General features: G+C 39.6%; 2 protein-coding genes across 5 annotated transcripts in view; one reads left to right on the top strand and one right to left on the bottom strand.

Annotated features, from left to right (window-relative positions):
• The window catches only part of LARP4 (La ribonucleoprotein 4), a 206,902-nt gene extending 203,742 nt beyond the window's left edge, over positions 1–3,160 (bottom strand). The window contains exons 1-2 of the mRNA XM_082741255.1: positions 2,873–3,160; positions 2,533–2,671 (exon numbers count right to left, since the gene is read on the bottom strand). The gene's annotated coding sequence lies outside the window, so the exon portion shown is untranslated. The remainder of the gene's footprint in view (positions 1–2,532; positions 2,672–2,872) is intronic.
• A 41-nt stretch (positions 3,161–3,201) lies between these two features.
• Positions 3,202–16,549, top strand: part of LIMA1 (LIM domain and actin binding 1) — a 93,799-nt gene continuing 80,451 nt past the window's right edge. The window contains exon 1 of one of the 4 annotated variants that reach the window (XM_082741252.1): positions 3,202–3,354. The gene's annotated coding sequence lies outside the window, so the exon portion shown is untranslated. The remainder of the gene's footprint in view (positions 3,355–16,549) is intronic. The other 3 variants (XM_082741250.1, XM_082741249.1, XM_082741251.1) reach the window with 3 other exon arrangements.

Raw genomic sequence — 16,549 nt, 5'->3', positions numbered from 1 at the left:
TAAATAAAATCTTTTTAAAAAATATTGCCAAGATCTATGTCAGGGAGCTTACTGCCTATGTTTTTTCCTATGAGTTTTATGGTTTCAGGTCTTACATTCAAGTCTTTAATCCATTTTGACTTAATTTTGGTGTATGGTGTAAAATAGTGGTAGAGTTTCATTCATTCCTTCACATGTCCAGTTTTCTAACACCATTTATTGAAGAGACCATCCTTTGCTCATTATGTATTTTTTACTCCTTTGTTGTAAATTTGTTGGCTTGGGTTTATTCCTGGGCTCTCTATTTTGTTCCATTGGTCTATGGGTCTGTTTTTATACCAATACCATATTATTTTAAATATAATATAGTAAATGTTATATACTTTAAAATCAGGGTGCATCCTTTCAGCTTTGTTCTTTCTCAAGATTGCTTTGGCTATTTAGGGGTTTTCATGGTTCCATACAAATTTTAGGATTATTTGTTCTATTTCTTTGAGAAATGCCATTTAAACTTTGATAGGGATTGCACTGAAACTGTAGATTGCTTTGGGTAGTAAGAACGTTTTAATAATATTGATTTTTCCAGTCCATAAGCCCAAAATATCTATTTGTGTCCTTTTCAATTTCTTTCATTATTGTCTTAAATAGTTTTCAATATACAGATCTTTTGGGATGCCTGGGTGGCTCAATTGGTTAAGCAGCTGCCTTTGGCTCGAGTCATGATCCCAGTGTCCTGGGATCGAGTCCCACATCGGGCTCCGTGCTTGGCAGGGAGCCTGCTTCTCCCTCTGCCTCTGTTTGCCAGTGTGTGCTCTCTCTCTCTGACAAATAAATAAATAAAATCTTAAAACAAAACAAAACAAAAATATAGATCTTTCACCTCCTTGGTTTAATTTATTCATAGGTATTTTATTCCTTTTGATGCAACTGTAAATGGGATTCTTTTATTTCTCTGTAAGTTTGTTATTAGTGTTGAGAACAGATTTTTGTGTATTGATTTTGTATTCTATAACTTTATTGAGTTCATATATTAGTTCTCACAGTTTTTTGATGGAGTCCTTGGCAGGATTTTAAACTAAAATAGTAACTTTGCTTTTTGGCCTATGTTTATATTTTGTGTGACCTGGTATTTCTTGAAAATTCATCAGTTTGATTCACTCTTTTTCCAACAATACTTCACAAAATCAGACTATGAACAAATGCTTAATTACAATTTGATTCAGCAAAAAAGATGCTCACAACACTGTGAAAGAAGCGTAGTTCAAACAAACAAACAAACAAACAAAATGTAGTTCAGACATGAATGCTGGTTGATATTTTCACCTAAGTTAACCAGTAAGACAGAAATAAAATAGCAAAGAGGTATGTTGGAACTTCACTCATTTATCAAAGACATTAGCAACTTCTTTGCTGAATTGGACAACTACCTCAATTTTTTGTGGTGTTCACAATGTCAAGGCCAGGAATATGATACATTATTAAGTCTAATTCTGCATTATCAACATTCTCTCTACCAGACTGACTGTTTTTTAACTAAAGATTTACTGAAACATGACCACACTCATTTTTTAATGTAAGTGTTGAGTAGTTGCGACAAAGACCATATGTACTAGAAAGCCTAAAACATTTACTATTTGTTTACCGAAAAAGTTGCAGATACTTGGGCCTGGAAAATCAACAAAAGAATAAACTAAGTCGTTATTTGTAGCATTTGCCAACTTCCATGATGTAAATGTTCCTATTGCAGCCAATTTCAAAGTACAAATATGAACTCTCTGACCAGAGTTGGGAAAAGATGTATATATTCCCACCATACAGATAAAGTACACACCCTCAGGGGCAGAGTTCTAAGTAAAACTAAGTTTAAAAAAAAAAAAAGTGATGAGTTTTGAGTATTTATTATCTGATTTTAACATATTTAATTGTAAATTTATACAATTCGATTTTATAACAGTGGTTATGTTTAACAACTGGCTTATAAAATCCCCCCAAATTTAGCAAACAGCCTTGAAAACTGGTAAAAGTCACCTGTGAGGTACTACTAGTTCTATGTTCAAAAGGTCACTAAGGGAGAATTTTGGGAGTAATTTGCCTCGTTGGTTAAGTAGCTATGACAAGATTCAAAGGTAGGTCTAAATAATCCAGGTTAGGCTTCTTAGCCTTCTTGGTGATTAAGGGCCCTTATTGGCTTGAGTTTTTACAAATTGAGTGTGTGTTTGTGACATCTATTGTGGGAACTAAGTCTGCAGGGGAATGCATTTTCCGGAGTACCATCTTAAAGTGATACTCTTTTACATTTCCACGCTTCCTGCCAGTTTTGCTAGACTTGAAGCCTTGTACCTATCCAGAAATCAGTCTAGGCTGCATATCTGAAGGAAGAAGGGAATGGATTGGTCTATCCATCTGCTGTTGGAAATTTCTCTTATTAAATATATTCCTTAACTGCTTCGGGAAGTGTAAGTATAGGCATTTAGTAACACAAGCCCCTTGAAATACTCATCAAGCTATATGAATTCCAAAAATCTTCAGAAAACTTGTGATCCGAAACCTTACCTTACGTGCGGTGCAGGAAAAGGAAGGACACTATCAGAGGGTACTCAACGCTGCTCACGGAACTGGGGCAAGAACTTGGGGACGGGAATGCCAACTGGTGGGCCTCCTGACGTACTCAATTTTTCACACAGCTCCAATTCTAAGTGTACAATAATAACGGTTAGAGCTGTTGAAGAACTAGATCCGCCCTGTCCAACCACTTAATTTTTACAAGAAAACACAGCCCTAGTGAGGTAAAGCGACTTGATGAACGGCAGGCGGGGCAGTCAGGGCTCATGTGCAGCTCTTTCCACTACACCACACGGCCTCCTCCAAATAACCCTCTCTGCACAAAACTTACCCCGAAAGCACCAGGAACCTGGTTGGGGACTGACCTACAGTTGAACCTAGGTCAAACCGCCCAGTCGTTATTGATTCAAACTGCAGAAACTCTGGGTCAGAGTTAAGGCCAAAGCACAGAAGCACACTAAAGGAACGCGGCTCCCTCACAGAGAAGTCCGGAGCTTTAGCAGCAACCCTTGGAAAAGCAGCCACGCCTCTCACGACGCCAAACGTTGCGCGCAGCGGAGCATCCCGAGCAGCCGGGAACGCAGGGTACGCACCCGGTGGCGCGCACGCCCGCCCAGAGGCCGCACGGGAGGCCGGCGGGCGTGCGCGCCCCCGCAGCGGGGGGCGGGGCGGGGCGGGGCTCTGAGCCGGACCGGGGCGGGGCCGCAGGAGCTGTAGGTGTTGCAGCTGGGTCGCGACAGGTGCGCAAGGCAGAGCGCCTGGGACCTGTGGCAGGGCTGGTAGCAGCACGGAGGAAAGACCGATTTTAGCCAGGTAAGCGCCTTCTCACTCCACATCCTCTATAACCGGGGAGTGCGCGAGACCACGGTTTCCCTCCACAGTCTCTTTCTCCAGCGACTTCTGGGGCAGGGGGAGCACAAGGAGCGTGAACCGCCTCCCTCTCTCCCTCTTCCCCCGGAGAGAAAGAGTGGAGGAACCACTGATCATCTGCTCTTTCCTCACTTCTGTGTACTGCGCTGGGCTTGGGAGTAATTATGTAGGGCCGAACCTTTGCTGCTTGAGAGCGGGGAGCTGATGGGACCACCTCTTCCATCGGAAACACTCCTTTCTAAGTATGTACATTTTTGGTGTAGTGGTGGAAGGCGACATAAAATTCAAAACAGTCTCCTAGGGAAGTATTCTGGTATTCAGCTGCTCTTTTTCCATCTTCATTTAAAGCCATTCCCTCCCTCTTCGATTTCCCCCTCTTCCAATCTGCCAACTGAACTCTAGGACACTTAGAGCCCTTTGAGGCATGTTGAGAATATAGCTGTCCTTGCAGCTGGGTGTGCCATCCTCGAATCGCTATCGTGTATATATCACTGGCACCTGTCACCAACATACGTAGGTGTTAATATAAGGTAACTGTACACCCGTGGCTGCACCTACTAAGGTTGAATTTGTAGGTGCTAGGAGCCAACCATCTGGCGTCCCTCCTTGCCTTCTTACTGGTGCTTACAACAACGAGTTTAGCTGATCCTGGTAAGAGATATTTGAACTACTATTGTCTTTCACCTAATTCCAGCTTTCAAAAGTCTGCCTAATCCAGATGGTTCTACTGACTTGGTTTGTCGAGTTAGTCCAAAGTACTTAGAGAGTTATCAGCCTTAAGACAATACCCCTTTAGGGAAGAGGTCTTTTGCATTAAATATTCTTTCTTTTGCAGTTGATTTAAGTGATTAAACAGAATACTTTTTATCCACATGGTTACTTATACTATTCACAAATGATAAATATTTTAGGAACCATAAAGTAACACTTTCTTCTGAGGTCTGATGGAGACACAAAAGATGACCCTCAACAAGCATTTTCTAAGTTTCTGTGGAGTTAGCCTGAATGAAGGATGATTCTGTCTTAGGTAGACCTTCAAAAAGTTATCAAATTAGCAGGAAAGAAGGTTAAAAAAAAGTTTTGCATGCACATATATTTTCTTGTTTTGAATTGACAGAATAGTACATAACATGGTATTAGGTAATTACTTTAGGAACATATTTCATTTTTTTTGGACAAAGCATTTATTGAGTACCTCTTGTTTTGTCAGTCCTATTCTGGATTGAAAGTTCTGAACATACCTACTCTAAAAAAGCTTATTTAAAATCAAATGGGTGGCTCAGTGGGTAAAGCCTCTGCCTTCGGCTTGGGTCAGGATCCCAGGATCTGGGATCGAGCCCCACATCGGGCTCTCTGCTGGGCAGGGAGCCTGCTTCCTCCTCTCTCTCTCTCTCTCTCTCTCTCTGCCTGCTTGTCATCTCTGTCTGTCAAATAAACAAATAAAATCTTAAAAAATAAAATGGGTTAGACAGAATCAGCAGCTACAACTTACAAGTTTGGTGAGATGAGTGCTGTACTAGACATCAGCCCAGAGTGCTGTAGAAGCATAGAAAATACAGTTTTAAAAAATGTCCCTCTTTGGCGTGCCTGGTTGGCACAGTTGGTTGAGCCCCCAATTCTTGATCTCTGCCGTGGTCTTGCTCTCGGGGTCGGGTTTGGGCCCCACACTGGGCTCTTATCTACTGGGCATAGAGCCTACTTGCGGGGGGGGGAAAGAGGAACTTTTCTTCTACTTTTCCTTAATAGTAAAACAAAATAAACAACAATAACAAAAAACTTTGAGTAATAGTGAATTATTTTCTTCATATATTTGTATTGCTCATATTTCTTACGGGGTGTTTCGCCAATGGTATGACCTTTTTAAGGTGGGATAAGGACCTGTCCCTAATTCTGTATCAGTTCAGTAAATGGTGGAGCTGTTTTTCACTGTTCTGTATTGGGCCTCAAAGTTGTTATCATGTAGTTCCTGAACTGTAGAGCTTCTGAGAATAGAATAGTGTATTGGCAACATTAGGAAAACAGTGCCATTTTATAAAATTGCTTCATTGTGCAACTTTGTTTTACTTGGTACATTCAAGTTTTGTTCCAGATTCTGGTTAAAAGTGGACTAACTTTCAATCTTCTGATAATTCTAAGAAGAGAAAGCTTTAGAAGTGAAAACAGTTCTTTAACAGCCCTTCTTGATGGCTGGCAGAGGATATTTTTTCTTGCTAAGGTGCCTTCAAAATGTCTCTTTCTTTTTTTTGAAGAGGGAACAGGATGGGTAAATGAGTGAAGGAGGAAGGGGTCAGAAGTGTTTGAAAGATTCTTTGCAGTTTTGATGATCTGAAGTCTATGGTAGTTTAAATCACTCTTCATGTAACTGCAGGTTTTTATTAATTGCCTACTATGTGCCAGTGATCCAGTATATAGAGGATGAACATGACACAGTCCCTTCTATGTGATGATGGTTTTCATTTTTCTTATTTGCTTGCTTGTTTGTTTATGCATAGGCTCCATGCCCAGCATGGAGCCCAGTGCCGGGCTCAAATTCACAACCCTGAGATCAAGACCTGAGCTGAGACCAAGAGTTGGACTCTCGACTGACTAAGCCACTTAGATGCCCCTGTTTTTCATTGTTTAAATGGAGATTCTGAGTTAATAAAACAGATGGTGGTCATCTGATTTGGTGATATGAGCGATGGTACTTGGTGAACACATTTCTTTGACATTATTTACCTCTTTTCTTTCTGTTTGCATCTTAGGAAAGTGGTCTCCACTGGAAATTTTTGGAAAGGCAGTCAGTATTTGCATGTATTTGGGTATCTACAATGATTATGTTGTTTCCTTAAATGTTTTCAAGTACAATTTTTTTTTAAAATTTTATTTATTTATTTGACAGAGATCACAAGTAGGCAGAGAGGCAGGCAGAGAGAGAGGAGGAAGCAGGCTCCCTGCTGAGCAGAGAGCCCGATGCGGGGCTCGATCCCAGGACCCTGGGATCATGACCTGAGCCGAAGGCAGAGGCTTTAGCCCACTGAGCCACCCAGACGCCCTTCAAGTACAATTTTAATGATTGTTCTTCTTAGGGTTTCAAATTTTGACTTTCCTCTGATATTTTTCAACAACCAACTATAATTAACCTAGGGCTTCTGTACCAGAAAGGTTTATCAAAGACATATACACCCAGACACAAAAGAAGGTTGAGAGTATAGGAGATCATTAGACATCTTTGCCAAAAAAGGCCACCTGACCACAAATTGGGAGAATTTGTCCCTGTTTATGTTGACAGTGAAACTAGTTTTCAGGAGTTCTTAATTCTGTACTCTCAGAAATAGGTGAGTTTTATTTAGATTGGAACTGTACTCTTTCTGCAGATAGGCAAATTTGTGACTTGTCAGGAATTTCCGTAAGAAAAGATTTGTTTTTTCTTAAGGTTACTATGGTCTTTCACTGTGTTTTGTGATAGGAAGTTAAAACACTTTACTTTGGATTGTGTACAGTAATCTTCAGATGATGTTAAATTACTTAACACAGACTCTCAAGGTTCTTTAGTAACAAATGAATGGTTATAAATTAAATAGTTTCTTACTTAATGATTGTGGAATTGAGATTCTATGGTAAATGGTACTCTTGGTAGGAACATACTGCTATGTTTATTGTGTGGCTGGATGCAAAGTCCCTGAGGCTCAAATTATTGTGCAAAAGCAGATCTCTTTTTATTAAAAGGACAAGATTTGACCCAAAAGCAATCCATTATTTAGCATGTCTAATGATTTCTTTATACTTGGAAATGTTTCTAGAGACTTCACATGTGCAGTCATGAGAAGTTACCAAGATACTATGGTATATTACATTCATTTTATTTTCTTTTTAAAAATGTCTTCATAATGCTACAATGAAACTAAGAACTTACATCTTTAAGAGGAAAAAAAGCAAACTTTTTGTGTTCTTTTTTTTTTTTTTTTAAGATTTTATTTATTTATTTGACAGAGAGAAATCACAAGTAGGCAGAGAGGCAGGCAGAGAGAGAGAGAGGAGGAAGCAGGCTCCCTGCGGAGCAGAGAGCCCGATGCGGGACTCGATCCCAGGACCCTGAGATCATGACCTGAGCTGAAGGCAGCGGCTTAACCACTGAGCCACCCAGGCGCCCCAAACTTTTTGTGTTCTTTTAAAATACTTTATTTTTAAGTAATCTCTCCACTGAACCTGGGGCTCAAATTCATGATCCTGAGATCAAGCTTTGCATGACCTCCCAACTGATCCAGCCAGAAGCCCCCCACCATTTTAGAAAGATTTACTTTTTGTACTTCTGATGACAAGTGTGGAACTATTTTTTTCTCTTATTTATCCTATAACAGAGCTTACTATATGAAAAACTTTACAATCCCTCAAACATGGTTTTTCATGCCAGTTTTTGGTTCATTACCCATAGATTAGTAATCCTGATATACTTTTACTTGGTTTTAGATTTCCACAATCTTTTTTCCCCCATAAACTGAAATTTAAGCAAATGGCCCAGGACTTCTTTTCCTCATAGTCAGTTTCACTGAATAGATAAATTTCAGATTTGGCTTCCACCTCCAGCGCTGGAGGAAACCTGTCTGCCCTTGCATTGTACCCAGTGATTTCCCTGTAAGGATCCTGCCACTGCCCTCCTTCTAACCACTTGGCAACATTTGACAAAGTGAGCAACTGTTTTGGTTCTTTCTTTTATTTGACTTTCTCAGCATGACTTCACCTGGTTGTCCATCTTCTAATCTAACACTGCCCCCCATGCCCCTTCACTAACTCATAGTCTTTTTGATCCCAAGTGTGGGTATGTGCCATGGTCCAGCATCCTGCTTTTATTATACTCTTTCCCTGTGCAGTCTGATCTATTTCCATGGCTTCAACTAACATCTCCATGTGACTGATTTGCAGATTATTTTTTATTTTATTTATTTATTTATTTGTTTTTAAAGAAATTTATTTTTTTTAAGGTTTTATTTATTTATTTGCCAGACAGAAATCACAAGTAGGCAGAGAGGCAGGCAGAGAGAGGGGGGGGAAGCAGGCCCCCTGCTAAGCAGAAAGCCCGATGCGGGGCTCGATCCCAGGACCCTGAGATCATGACCTGAGCCGAAGGCAGAGGCTTTAACCCACTGAGCCACCCAGGCGCCCCTGCAGATTATTTTTTAAACCTCTTTTCTCATTATATAGATAATTCTTGTTTTATTTTCACATATACAAACATGTAAACCCATTTAGAGGAGAAGAATTACATATGCTTATTATGAAAAACTTGAGGAAAAATAAATTATAAAGAAGACAGAATAGGGGCCCCTGGGTGGCTCAGTGGGTTAAGCCTCTGCCTTCGGCTCAGGTCCTGATCTCAGAGTCCTGAGATTAAGCCCCAAATTGGGCTCTCTGCTCAGCAGGGAGCCTGCTTCCCCCCCTCTCTCTGCCTGCCTCTCTGCCTACTTGTGATCTCTGTCAAATAAATAAATAAAATCTTAAAAAAAAAAAAAGACAAAATATTCCACAATCTGTTCCAGAGAGAATTATTTGGTGTATATTCTTTCAGTTTTTTTCCCCACTTTGATACACACACACACACACACACACACACACACACACAAGGTAATTGGGCTCATCCTATTAGTAGTAGGAGATACAGTTTTGTATTTGCTTTTTCACTCTATGTCATAATTTTCCATGGTATCAAAATTATTTGCAAACAATTATAATGGATGTTCAATATCCTATTGTATTGATATTGCATAATTTATCTGGGTATTTCAATTGTTACAACATTATTAACAAGTGAAAAAATTGAGAATAAATTAATGCATAAATCTTTGTACAAATCACTATTTCCTTAGGTTAGCTTCCCAGAAATTGAATTACCGGGTCATAGGGAATAAAAATTAAAAAACACTAAACCTGCTGTCAAATTGCTTTTCTTAAAGGTTAGACTAATTAAATTAACATTCTCACCTGTAGTGATTGTGAGTGTCCATCTGAGGTCATCCTTCATAATACTGGATCTTATGTTTTTATCTTTAGTAATTTGTTAAGCAAAAATGATTTAATTTGTGTTTTATTACTAGTGAGAGCGGACATTTTCATATGTTCATTTCCATTTCAGTTTCCTCTGTGCATTGTCTTTTGGTTAATCCATTCCCATTTTGGGGCCTTAGCATTTTAATTATGTTGCTTTTTGTTTGGGGTTCTTTTATTTATTTGGGGCTTTTGGGGAGGGAGTACAGATTTTTATTAGGCCAAACTGAAGGAGTGGAGTAATGAAATAGAAACTGTACACAAGTTGAAATTGTAGCATCTTATTTTATTTCTTTTTTAAGATTTTATTTATTTATTAGAGAGAGAGTGTGCATGAGAGGGGGAAGGTCAGAGGGAGAAGCAGACTCCTTGCTGAGCAGGGAGCCCAATACCAGACTTGATTCCGGGACTCCAGGATCACGACCTGAGCCGAAGGCAGTTGCTTAACCAACTGAGTCACCCAATCACCTGAAATTATAGCATTTTAAATGCCCATTGGTGTGAGAACTTATGATTGCTGGAGCAGCACTGCCAAGTAGAAAGGGTATTGACCTGAAAGTCAGGATTCCCAACTTGGTATTGGGAAGCAACCACTTAGGTGATCTTAGGCGAGTCATTCATCCTCTCTGAGCCTTTTCTGTAAAATGGGAGGGTTGGGTTATTGATCCCAAAGTCCATACAACCTCTGCGCTGAAAGCATGCTTTCAAGCCACCACTCTCTAGATGTTATGAAATTATTTTTTGTTCCATCCCTAACCCTTCACCAAATTTAGAAATATAGAGCCCAAGGAAAAAGACTAGATGCAGTAAAGGCAATTTTCATAGTGATAGCAAGGCTTAATGGAATCTAGAGGTACTTTAATGTGTTTGTGCCCTCGGAACAGTAGAACTTGCAAAGACTGGCATTTTTGAAGCACTCCCATAGATTGACACTTGGCAACCTAGTTACATAAATCATAAAAGCCCTGCTGATCTATGCCACAAAACCCCATCATCTCTAATGGTTGTAAAGCAAATCTCATTTTATGACAAGAGGTTTAAGTTGCCAAGCCAAATTACTTAACAACTTCCACTGTTTCCTATAGAAGCTATACTTAGTAGGCTTTTTTCTTTGTCATTTATATAAGCTCTTCATTTTTTTAAAAGATTTTATTTATTTATTTGAGAGAGTGTGAGAGGGTGAAAGAGCATGAGCAGGAATAGGGGGCAGAAGGAGAGGGAGGAGCAGACTCCCCATGGGGCAGGGAACCCAACAAGGGGCTCTATCCCAGGACCCCAAGATCATGACCTGAGCTGAAGGCAGACACTTAATCAACTGAGCCACCCAGGTGCCCAGCTCTTCATTTTAAGAATATTAATTCTTTGCCCTGTGGTCAAATGTTTAACTAGTTATTTGCCTTTTAATTTTATATATGATATATTATTACTTATCTATAGATCTTTTTCTCCGGGAGTTCTTTGGTTGCCTTTACCTTGTGAAGTCTTTTGCCATCTGCAGCTAGGTTAAGTATTCACTTTGATGGCCTTCTAATTTTTTTTTTAAAGATTTTGTTTATTTATTTGACAGAGAGAGATCACAAGTAGGTAGAGAAGCAGACAGAGAGAGAGGGGGAAGCAGGTTCCCTGCTGAGCAGAGAGCCCGACGTGGAGCTCAATCTCAGGACCCTGAATCCCAACCTGAGCTGAAGGCAGAGGCCCAAACCACTGAGCCAGCCAGGCATCCCTGCCTTCTAAATTTTTATTTTTACTTTTTATAACTAATTTTTTAATTTGTCTTGAATTTACTTAGGAGTGTCAAAGCAGTATGTTTAGTTCCTTTGCATCTCTTCTGAGCTCCACATCCGTATTTCCAACTACCTGGCAGACTGTGTAGATATTTCCTGTGTACTAGGCACTTGTGTCCACGTCGTTTCCCTAAGGAGAAAACTTGAAGTTGTCTTGAACGCTTCGGTCCTTTTATTTTCTTTCTTTCTTTCTCTTTCTTTCTTTCTTTCTAAGATTTGATTTATTTATTTGAGAGAGAGAGAGAGTGTGTGTGTGTGCACAAGCAGGAAAGAGGGGGGGAATGGCAGAGGGAGAGGGAGAAGCAGACTCCCCACTGAGCAGGGAGCCCAAGGTGGGACTCCATCCCAGGACCCTGAGACCATGACCTCACCTGAAGGCAGACACTTAACTGACAGAGCCACCCAAACTTCCCAGTCCTTCTCTTTTCCCACATTTGGGAGATGTTGCCATGTTTGGTTGTTTCTACCCCAACAGTGATAGTGGCTCTTTGTTGTTGTTCTAATTCATACACCCCTTTTTTGCTAAAGTCCTTAGAATTGGCTACAGTTTTCCCCTTTTAGTACAAAGTGGTCACACACACACACACACACAATACTGGTTTTCAAAGTATGGTACCCTTGATAACCTGTTTAGAATCACCTGTAGTATTAGTGTAAAAGGTAGATTTTCCAGGTCCCAACAGACTTACAAATCACTATATTTGGAGGAATGGGGCCTGGGAATCTGCAGTTTTAACAAAGTACCACAGAAGATTCATTTACACACTTAAGGGGAAGCAAAGCCCAAGTAAATTAAATCTAAATTTCTCTGGATGCCATTCAAGACCCTTACTCCCCCACCCTGACAGCCTATTTTTCTAGGCTTATCTCCCCCATCACCACCCACCCACCTGGCATTGTAGCCACACAGTGATTCACGGTTTCCTGGACCCACCCTGTCCCTTCCTGCCTCTGTGCCTTTGCTCATGCAGTTCCCACAGCCTCAGGCTCCTCTTCCTCCTCCCACTCCTGCTTAAATCCTTTTCCTTAGGAGCTCAAATAAAATGGTCCTTTAAAAAATAAAGCCTTTTCTAATTTCTTCTATTTAATCAGTGGCTCCCTCCCCAGTCTTCACTTAGCACTTTATTTTTACTTCATTTTTTTAACCTCAGTACTGTCATTATTTGTGAATTATTGCTTCCTTGAAAGACTATAAGTCTTCTGAGTTTGAGAACTCTGCTCTTCCTTTTTATTGAGTTGTCATTATACATATAATAGGCAGTTAAATATAAAGAATATGAAATATATCTCTTCTTATGAGCACTATTACATGAAAATGTTTGGCTTTCCCTCACACTTAGAGTAAAATTAAGATCTTTTACCACTGCTTATAAATCTTTATTAAATCTGGCTGCTACTCAGCTTTGTCATCATTTCATACTTTTCATTCACTCCCCAGCCATATTATTCCTATCTCAGGGCCTTTGCATTCGCTATTTGTTCCATCTTGAAAACTCCCACATCTCTTCTCGTCCCCTGGCTGGCTGCCTATGTCCTCCCCATCATTCAGGTTTCAGCTCAAATGTCATTCTCCCAAGGAGGCCTTCCCCAGATGGCTATCTAAAGCATCTGGCCCTTTTCCTACCACCACTCCAGTATTTCTCTTTGTATTTGCTTCACTGCACTAGTCACCATATTTAATTGTCCTGTTTCCCCCAGTAGAATGGAAGCTTCATGAGAGCAGAGGCCTTGTCTGTCACTTTTAACTATACCTTTACCAGGTAGAGCACTGCTTGACACATGCTAAGTCCTCAATGTTGAATGCGTGAATAAACCTTTGAAGATAGACTTCTTATTTTAACAAGTCTTGTTTTGGTTTGCAATCCAAAGTTTTGTTGTTGTTTAACAGACAACAGTTCCATCTGGGGTCAAAGCAGGTAGCAGCCTTAGAGGATTTCTGAAGGGAGCAGGAGAAATGGAGGCTGGGATCGCCAGGATTCAATTCTGAGTGCAGGTTTTCCAAGGTGTTCCCAGGATCCAGGCCACTATTTCACTCCCACTCTCAGTATCCATTTCCAGGGTTGTTACTGCTGCCCAGCACTAATCCTTTAGCTCTCACTGCATTTTTTTTAAAATATTTTATTTATTTATTTGAGAGACAAAGAAAGAGTGAGAGAGAGTATGAGAGGGGAGAAGGTCAGAGGGAGAAGCAGACTCCCCATGGAGTTGGGAGACCAATGTGGGACTCGATCCCAATGTGGGACTTGATCCCGGGACTCTGGGATCAAGACCTAAGCTGAAGGAAGTTGTTTAACCAACTGAACCACCCAGGTGCCCTCTCACTGCATTTTTTAAAGCAAGCAAAACTGGAATCCAACTGACAAAACAACTTACGGCAAAACTAGAATCCAACTAACTGGAATCTTGAAGCAACCAAAAGTTTTCTTAAGCTTTTCTTTTCTAGAAGAAAAATAAGAAAACTACCTAGAATCCTCACAGAAAAATGAAATTATGTTCAGTATTCTTACTACATACCTATTGATTTGAAAGATTTTTAGCAACAGCTTCAGACAAGGGGTTTCTTGTTAATGTCTGGTTAAATCAGACAATTGAAATCATCAGTTCTAGTTTCTTCTAGTTTCTCTTCATTGGGTAAACTTCTCTTTTTTAAACAAATATTTTATTTATTTATTTATTTGAGGGAGAGAGAGAGCACAAGCTGTGGGGGAGGGAGCAGAGAGAGAGGGAAAAGCAGATCCCCTGCTGAGCACAGAGCCTAATTCAGGGCTCAGTCCCAGGACCCTGAGAACATGCCCTGAACTGAAGGTAGACGTTTAACTGACTGAGCCACCCAGGCACCCCAGACAGACTTATTCTTTAATTCTGGGGTTTTTTTTCTTGAAACTGACTTGAAATTTTATTAAAAATTACAATAGTTTTTATAGTAACTTATAGTTTTCAAAGTACTTTAGTTTTATTCTCTCATTTAATCTTCACAACCATCCCAGGGCACCTGGGTGGCTCAGTCAGTGAAGTGTCCAACTCTTGATTTCGGCTCAGGTCATGATCTCAATGTTGTGAGACTGAGTCCCGCATCAGCAGGCCCTGCACGGGGGTATAGAGTCTGCTTGAGATTCTCTCTCTCCCTCTCTAAATAAAACAAAACAACAAAAAACTGGTAATCCTCACAACCATCCCTTGTAAATATATTTCTGAGTTGAAGAAACTGAGACCCAAAGAAGTTGATTGACTTCCCCCATGTCAACTAAAAGACCACTACTCAATAAAAGTGTCTCAAAAACTTTAAAACAGCATCATCATTTGATGTAATTTTTAGAAGGTAAACATTGAAGTGTAGTTAAAACACTAACATTACGGCACTTGGGTGGCTTAGTCGTTAAGCATCTGCCTTCAGCTTAGGTCCTGATCTCAGGGGTCCTGGGATAGAGCCTGGCATCGGGCTCCCTGCTTGCAGGAATCCTGCTTCTCCCTCTCCCACTCCCCCTGCTTGTGTTCCCTCTCTTGCTGTGTCTTTCTCTGTCAAGTAAATAATTAAAACTTTAAAAAAAACCCACTAATACTAAGATGTTTATGACCAGTCTCTAAGACATAAACTGCATAGCATTGGTTGAGGTAAGTAGCAAAATTGTGGCTCCGTGGTTTGTCTTTGTTTAATCAGCTTCAGCTATGCTCGTCCTTGATGAAAGCATTGTTCTGGGTTAGCTTCTCAGATTTGTACAGAAAGGAGAGATTAGAGAACTTGCCTAGAGAAGAGTCACTTTTCAGTAAACTCGTTTTAATTCTCCTCCTGCTTGAAGGGATTGGTTAAATTGATCTGAACTGGCTTTTCAGATTAAGCAAGTCCTGAAAAAAAACACATCATCTAAAATTTCAGCTAAGAAGAATGGAAGCCAGGCCCTTCCTGGAAATGGCCAGGCATGAAACTAAGAAGCCCTGTAATTAATGGAGAAAACTCAATTAATTATTAAGCATAAAGGACTTGAATAAGGGGGTTATATCCTTAACTGGAAGCAGCCTTCTTAAGATAAGGGTACATATTTCTTCTGATTTGACATTGTAAAGAAGACTCTTTAATTAGCTACTTTGTGTTAATTAAGCATGTAATTGACAAGACTTGTGAGCATGTGGTTTATAGACATTCAGTTATATAAGTGGGCCTTTGTTGAGATATGTGGCAACTGAGAACTAATATAAAACTGTTTTTTATTCATATGACAGATTTTTATTGAGCTTCTACACTGTACCAGGCACTGATACATGACTCATCTGATTTTAAAAGCATGGAATGGTGCAAAGGTTGAAGAAGAAACAGGCTATTCAGAGTAAAACTATGCTTTCTGTAACAGTCTTAGTTGATTATAAATTTCCACATTCATTTTCCAGTTAACTATGCCTTTCTCTTCTCTTCACTTTAAATATGAAGTTACTGATATAATTATCTGGTTTTCTACTTACCGAGAGATTTTCCTTATATGTGTGAATAATTCTGAAAAACAAACAAACAACAACAAAAAAACCTCAATCCACTGGATTATGTTTGCCCTTACAATAAGTTAATTATCAACTGGGGAGGAGGAAGAAGATAAATAACAAATTAGATTTGAGAGGTAGAATCAAACTTGGAGTATATTGGGTGATTTTTAATTTAAAGAAAACGAAAAAGATTAGGAAGGTTCTTGGGTAGCTCTTTGTGACCTAAAAATTTTAGAGCAAAGTCAGTTTTTAAAGGCTGTAATTGGAGGTTACTCTTTTACCTGTCCAAATAGGATACATGACGGCTACCACAATTATGTAAAAAGCTAATTTGGGTTTCAAAAGTACAAGAAGATAAGATATTCAAACTGCTGAATAAAGTAATAAAGTAATAGAAGCCATGTTAGGATAGTTATATATCATTTTCTATTTAGAGTTTTCACAGAGGTATTAAGAACACCTATAATTTGGTCCTTACACAGTGAGAGGGAGAGATTTTGAGAGAGATTCAGACTTTTAGGTACAGAGAAATGGTACAGATTTTAAGCAGATCTGGTGCTCCCAGTCGTCATTGCCGCTTTCTCAGAGTTAACAGTAGAGATCCTCTTTTCTTATTGCTGATTAAACAAAAATAAGTTGCCTGAAATATAGTGCACACTAGAATGGAATTTCTGGCTTATTCTCTGTGCTAGAGGTCATTTTATTTTCATCCCAGCCTCCTAAAAAATTAATAAGTTAACATTTATTTGACCTTTCTGGGCCTCGGTTTCTTCATCTATAAAGTGGGACAATAGTATTTCTAGTGTGCTACTCTAAGGATTAAGAAACTTATTTCTTAAAAGATTTTATTTATTTATTTG

This window comes from Mustela nivalis, assembly GCF_964662115.1.
Source record: "Mustela nivalis genome assembly, chromosome: 7".
Taxonomy (NCBI): domain Eukaryota; kingdom Metazoa; phylum Chordata; class Mammalia; order Carnivora; family Mustelidae; genus Mustela; species Mustela nivalis.
This window is presented reverse-complemented; position numbering and strand designations above follow the sequence as displayed.